Source organism: Protopterus annectens, chromosome 10.part0 (genome assembly GCF_019279795.1).
Source record: "Protopterus annectens isolate FY-2018-M chromosome 10.part0, PAN1.0, whole genome shotgun sequence".
NCBI lineage: Eukaryota > Metazoa > Chordata > Ceratodontiformes > Protopteridae > Protopterus > Protopterus annectens.
The window spans coordinates 87206737-87214236 of record NC_056744.1 but is presented as its reverse complement, the minus strand read 5'-3'; the positions used below and the strand labels follow the sequence as shown (position 1 = coordinate 87214236).

Here is a 7500-nt window from a genome sequence, read left to right as displayed (position 1 = left end):
CACCTCCATACTGGTTTGTCAGCATGAAGCACTGGAACTACTCCAGGTGCAAATGACAGTTGGCAAGACAGTCAACCAAGTTATAGTCAGCTATAGACCCCCCCCCCTCCATGACTCAGGACACCCACTCCTCATACCTGGACCTACTTGACTCCATCAAGGTACCCTCAAACACCCTGATCCTTGGTGACTTCAGCTATCTCACCATAGACTGGGTGAACTATTCCTGCACTAATGCACCCACCCAATGATTCCTTGACTTCATCAACTCTAATGCACTAGACCGGCTGGTCTCATGCCCCGCAAGAGGAGATAATATGCTAGACTTGGTTATCACCAACATGGGTGACCGCTGCACCACTCCCACAGTATGTCCTTCCCTTGTGATCAGATCATTGGTCCATCTCATTCAAAGTTTCCATCCCACCCAACTCCTCCCCAGGGTTAACCAGGCTAAAAAACTTCTCAAAAGCTGACTACAGCCTCCTAATGGAGGGTATCAGTAGCTTCACACCACCACCTCCCTCAGAGGATGCAGACAACTATGCTGAACAGTATGCCAATGCAGTATACAAGCATCTGTACAGCTGCATGGACTCAGCCATACCCAAAAGAACTAAAACCTATTCCTCAAGGAAACACAAACTTGTCTGGTGAATATCCTCTATCAACAGGCTTTACAACAAAAAGAAGAAACTGTTGTCCAACGGTAAAAAGGGACAAACTCCAAATTGGAAAAACTCCCTTCTTAGCCTCAACAAACACATTAGATCACTAGTGAAAACATCCAAATCCAATTATTAATCAAAACTAGCTTCCAAAACAAAGGGAAACCACAAGGCCTTCTTCAGTTACATCAGGAACCTCCATGGCAAAGCCCAGGTTTGTTCTGAATTAGTACTTAGCGGTATCATTTACACTGATCCTGTTGACTTAGCCAACCTGCTAGCAGATAGGATCAGCACAAATTTCACCCCCCTGCCCCCCAAAGGTACTTTCAACATCCTCAATACTTGTCCCGCACCTCACATCTCCATATATCAAGTGTTACAGGGCGTATCCAAGGCAAAGAACACAGCTTCCATAGTACCTGACAGTATCCCAGGCTGTATTCTGCACCATCTCCAGCAAGAACTAGCTTTGCCATTGAGCACCCTATTCAACCATAGCCTAAGTACAGGCTTCATTCCAGCACAGCAGAGAACTGCCATTGTCATCCCTTTGCACAAAGGTGGTCCCACTACTGACCCGGGAAACTATCGCCCCATTATCTTGACAAGTCTGATCTATAAAGCTATGGAGTATATTAATATGGATCTCATAAACAAGGACATAGGCAATCTCCAAGCACTTGACCCCACCCAGTTTGGATTCGTCAAAGGGAGATCTTGCCTGTTGAACCTGATTGACTTCTTTGAGACTGTCACCAAGGGCCTGGATGAGGAAAAGTCAGTACATACAGCTTACCTTGATTTGGCCAAGGTCTTTGACATAATCCTCCAATCAGAAATCATTGAAAAGTTAACACAACTTGGTGTAAATCCCTATCTCATCAGGTGGGTGGCCAACTGGCTTACCGATAGGAACCACAAGGTCAAAATAGGTGCCTCCACTTCCGACAGCTGGCCTGTCACTAGTGGCGTTCTCCAAGGATCTATCCTGGGACCCCTACTGTTTGGCATCTACTTCTCAGAGGTCCAAGCAAAGACAAAAGGCCTGTGCCTGACAAAGTTTGCAGACGACTGTAAGTTGGATGCTGTCACTGACTCCGCAAATGATATTATCATACTGCAAGAGGGTCTCACAGCAACAAATGACTGGTGCCAAAGTTATGGCCTTAACCTAAATGCAGAAAAAGAAGTTACATCTTACCATAACATTCCACCTGTCTTGTTGATCTTCATTCACTCATTACATGTAGGATTGGAACCGATCCTCAGTTCCAACTCGGCTGTTTTTCCAAGCCTGCGCCAACCAGAAATTCTCAAGCTAAGTCTTTCCCATAGTGCCCTTCTCCAGATTACCTCAGATCGAGTTTGCCTAGAAGATACGACAGATTATAGAGAGAAACCAGAGGCTTTCTCTGAGCATCTTCCTTTCAGGATTAAATTACTATAAGCAAATATCCAAGAGTCTTAGGAGGGGGTATGTGGGGAGGGATTGTAATGAATGAATGAAGATCAACAACACAGATGGAACGTTATGGTAAGACATAACTTCTTTATCTGATGTTGTTAATCTTCATTCATTCCTTACATGTGGGACAGAGTCCCTAGCTACCTTGTTTCCTGGGAGGTCTTATGGAAGAATGTTCCTGAGTACCATTGAACCAAAAGCAGCTCTTCCCCTGGAGACAATGTCCATTTTGTAATGCGTGATAAAGGTATGAGAAGAGGCCCATGTTGCTGCTGCACAAATGTCATCCATGGAAGACCTTGCATGAAAAGCTACAGATGTTGACACTGACCTTGTGGAATGTGCCTTGATCCAAGAAGGAATAGCAACTTACATAGATGATGCAGTCTCTTAGCCATTTAGATAAGGTAACCTTAGAAAATGATTTTCCCATTTTGGGAGCAGAATAGGAGATGAATAGTTGGTCAGACATTCTGATAGACTTCGTCCGATCAAGGTAAAAGAGCAATTGTCTGTGGACATCGAGCAAATACAAAGTGTACTCCTGTTTATTAGCAAAATTTGGAAAGAAAACTGGTAGTTCTATTGTTTGGTTAATAGTTCGGTCAGAAATCCCTTTTGGTAAAAAGGAGGGATTTGTCCATAGGGATACTCTGTCTTTATGAAAAACTAGATACGGACGATTCACACACAAAGCTTGTATTTCTGAAATACGTCTGGCTGACGTAATGGCTACCATGAACAAGGTTTTCCAAGACAGGAATTTCAGATCACAGTCGACTGCAGGCTTGAAGGGGGAACTGGTTAAGGACTGGAGGACCAATATCAAATCCCAAGGCTCAATTGGTTGCTTCAAAGGGGGCCCTGAAATGTAGGACTCCCTTCAGAAAAATTTTACATAGTCGATGAGAAATTAGAAAGGAGCCATCAAACCCATTATGGTAGTTGGATATTGCAGAGAGATGGACTCAGATTGAAGAGGCTGCTGCTCCAGATTCAATAGATACTTGTGACAAAAAAGGACTTATTTCCTTTTTGCAACACCAGATAGAAAATCACTTCCATTTACTAAAGTAAAGCCTCCTGGTGGATGGTCTGTAATAAGCCAGAAGTATACGACAGACAGGAGAGGACAGGTTACTTTACCTGGCAATCAATGGAAGTGGAGAAACCAAACTGTCAGCTTGAGGCTTTCTATATTTGGGTGAATCAGACCCTTAGGATGTGATACCAGGTCTGGAGATGGATCCAGAATCCAAGGTTGATGAATTAGATGAGGCCATAGGAAGGGGAACCAAATTTGTTGAGGCCAATAGGGGGCAATGAGGATTACTCTGCTTCTCAACCGAAGAGCATTCTTCAGGAATTGTGGAATCAGAAGGAGAGGAGGATAAGCATAGAGGAGACCCGTGGGTCAATCATGTAGCAGAACATCCCTCAGGAACTCCCCCTGTGGGGGAATTAGGGGAAAGTAGCTGCTGCATTTGTGATTTGCAGGGGGAAGTGAACAGGTCGCAGCAAGGCTGGCCCCAACGGCTGAAAATCTCTGTCACCACTACAGGATTAAGGGATCACTCATGAGGCAGGAGAATGCACCTTCTCAACCTGTCTGCAGTCACATTGGAATACCTGGGAATGTGCATTGCTATTAGAAAGCAATTGGAAGCTATCGCCCATTGCCAGATTCTCATGGCTTCTTGACATAACAGGTAGGATCTGGTTCCCTCCTGTTTGTTTATGTACCAGACTACGGACATGTTGTCTGACTGAATAGCAACCATTCCTGAAGGGAGGACAGAGTGGAATGCTTGCAATGCGAGGAGCACTGACCTCAGTTCTAGAACATTGATATGCAAGTTGGCCTCCCTGGTAATGGCCGCCCCCCATCCAACCAGGGAGGCGTCTGTGGTCACTATGGCTCTGGGTAGTGAAGGGGAGAAAGGACGGCTCCATGGACTTTGGTCTGGTTGCATCCAACACAGGAGATCTTGCTTGCACTGGTTGGTTATCCTGATCTGGTAAGACATGGGTAGGTCCAAGGGAAATGACTGTGTTATTAATAACCACTGGAGAAGCTTCATGTGTAATCTTGCTAATGGATCCATCATAATGGAGGCTGCCATGGACCCTAAGAGTTGAAGAACCGCTCGGGATGACACTTTCATATGGTTCAATATCACTTGGAGCTGCAGTCTGAGTCTCTGTAGCCTGTGAGGGGGAAGAAACACTTGACAAAGCTGTGTATCGAATTTCGCCCCTATGAATTCTAGTGGTCAAGATGGGGTAGGTTTGCATTTGCTCTCGTTCACTGTAATGCTGAGATCAGTCAGAATTTGTTGGGTATGAGGAATCACTGACAATAGTTGATGCTTGGTTGGGTCGGTAAGGAGCCAATCATCCAGATATAGAAACACCTGGAATCCCTGCAGTCTCAAGTGAGCTGTTACCACTGCCATGCATTTGGTAAACACTCTGGGAGTTGTAGAGAGGCCAAAGGGCAGTGTTCAAAATTGGTAATGATTGGCTCCCAGCCAGAAGCAGAGAAATCTTCTGGAGAGTTTGTCCATTTTTATGTGGTAATACGCATCCTGAAGTTCTATAGAGCACATCCAATCATCTTTTCCCAAAAAAGGGAGTATAGACTGTACCATGACCATCCGGAACTTTACTTGTCTGACAAATTTGTTTAGGATGCTGAGGTCCAGAATTGGCCTCCAGTCCCCTGTTTGTTTTAGCACTAAAAAGAGTCTTGAGTAAAACCCGGATTCTATCTGGTCTGGGGGAACTGCTTGGATGACTCTTTTTTGAAGCAGCTTTTGAATTTCTATAGCTGCAAAGTCCCTTTGACTAGGTAGAACATCGGGAATGTGCCTTAACCGCTTTGGCATCGAGTTGAAGGGAATGTGATATTTCTGGTTATTACTATCTGCACCCAAGAATCTGTATTTATTTCCTGTCAGGCACAGTGGTGCAGAGAGAGATGACCCCCAACTGCTTCCAGAGGCAAGCAATCGGCCACTCCTCAGGAGCGCTGATAGGGCTGTCCAGAGAATGAATCACTGGATCCCTGGTTACATGGACCCCCTCTGCCTCTGAAGGGAGTCTTCTGTGTGTATTACCCCTACTGCCCCAGGGGGAAAATTTGCCATGTGTGTCACGGAAAGGCCCTTGGGATTTTTTGTACCACATTTTTCCACTCCTCTGGTTCCTAGAATAGGGTCTCTGAGGAGTGGAAAAATGGACAGACATGGCAGACAAGGTCTTACCATCCTTCTCACACCTGGCTAACGTATTCTTAACCTTAGGACCAAGCAGAGATGTGGCCTCTATGGGGGCATTAAGGAAGGAAGAATTGAAAGGGTCCGCAAAATCACATAACCACAACCAGGCGTGGTGTCTAGCCACAACACCAGCGCCTGTTGTTATATCCGCCCCTTCGGTTGAGTGTGAAATCAACCTCATGGATGAATTCGAAATGGATTCCAGGGTAGCAAGCTGTGAGGTGACTTTGTCCCTCATCAGAGACTGCTCCTGCCAGCATTTCTGGGAGTTCCATAATTAAGTCTCTCTGAAGTCATGTAAAATGTGCCAAATACTTCATAGACTGAATAGCAAAGGTCGCTGAAGAAAAGACCCACTTCCCAAGCCTGTCTATTGCCCAAGACTCCCTGTTTGGAGGATGGACAGCAGTGCTCTCTTTGGTGAGCTCCTTCTTTGTGGCTGCAGCCACAACTGTACCATCCACAGGGAGGCCCTTGGACCAGTGGGGATTATCTGCAGGAGGTGATAGGATCTTATCTTGCCTACGAGGAACTGGCTCAATGGCATCAGGAGTTTTCCATGCCCACTGCATGATGAACTGGACAAGCTCATGCAGGGAGGGTCACCTGGGAGGTAGAAGGCTGGGCCCAGAAAGCCTGCAAGAATAAATTCTCCTTGGAGGAAGGGGTGCTGGACTTCCAATCTCCTCGCTGTTTAAGGATCTCAAAGATGTCTGCAGAGGAGACATCATCAGGAGGTGAACATGGGGACCCTTCCCCATCATCTTAGTCCGTATTTTCAGTCAAGGGCAATCAATGTGCTTCCTCTTGCACTTCTCTTGCAGGAAACCTCCTTGAGAGGAGCATCAGAGGAGGAACCCGCAGAGAGGGAACTTAGCCGAAGGGTGTCTTGAGGCTCCTGAGCCTGGTGTCCAGTAACAGTGAGTTGTGGAAGCTGATGCATAGAGGCAGGACAAGGGCATAGCTCTGATGCCGGTGGTTCCAACTGGGAGCCTGTGCAGGCCAGTGCTCTCTTCATCGCTTGGAAGGCAGGAGCCCCCAAGGAGGGATGGGAGCCCTGAACCAAAAAAGACAAATTGGGAACCAGAGTCACACCCCACCCCAAAGGATCCACTTCCAAGGAGGGAGGCATGGGAGGATATGGACTTGCCAAAGCGACTGGCACCGAGGTTGGTGTAGGGAAGGTAGGCGCTGTACCTGGGTACACGGTGCCAACAGGACAGTCTTGGACCCGGGGAAGGCCTGGCTCTGAAGTAGACTCAGGGCAAAGAGAAGTCTCTGGCACTGAGGTCAGCTATACCACTGGTGCAGAAGCACCTGGAACCGGGGTTGCAGTCAGTGATGGTTCTTCCAAAACCTGCAAGGAGGTCGGAGGAGGAAAATATTATGGAGTCCTTGGAGCAGACCCTCAGCTCCAAAAGGGAGGGAGGGTTTAACTGTTGCAGGAATGCCCCTGGTCCCTAACAGCTGGTCCACCAATCTCACCATGTCCAATTCCGACAGACTCTTGGAGGAACGAGTGGCTAACCCCAACTGTGACACAGGGCATTCCAGAAAGGGGCTGTACTGTTCACCATAGAAGGGGTCCACTGAGGGGGAGTATCTGGTCCTAGGAAGTGTATCACCACTCCGTGTTGAGGCTGAATGACCAGTATGAAGTTCAGGGAGGGTGGAAATGACCGATTCTGGGATGACTATTGTTGGCACAGAAGGGTGAGTCACTGCCAAAGTAGAAATTACAGAAGTTGTCAGTGCCATGGTTGGTGCAGTCAGAATGATCGGTGCTAAAGAAGGGAAGGGCAGTGGTGATACAGTTGGATCTTTTGGAGCCGAGGTTGATTGTTTAGGCCTTGGAGCCGACGACTCTTTATGAGTTAACTTAGGAACCTTAGGTCTCGGTTCTGAAAATTTTGACCTCATGAGGAGAAGAGGGTAAAGACTTACTCCTCTTTTTGTCTTCTTTTTTTGGGAGGCAGAGAGGCCTCCGACTCAGAAATCGCCTCTGCAAAAGGAGATTTCAGTAAATCAGCAAGCATAAGTTTATTTTTACGTTCTGCGAGTGTGCGGGAGCTAAAACCCCTAC

General features: G+C 46.8%; 1 protein-coding gene across 1 annotated transcript in view; it reads left to right on the top strand.

Annotated features, from left to right (window-relative positions):
* The window catches only part of LOC122812967 (nucleolar protein dao-5-like), a 185826-nt gene that overhangs the window by 58916 nt on the left and 119410 nt on the right, over positions 1–7500 (top strand). The gene's annotated exons all lie outside the window — the stretch shown is intronic.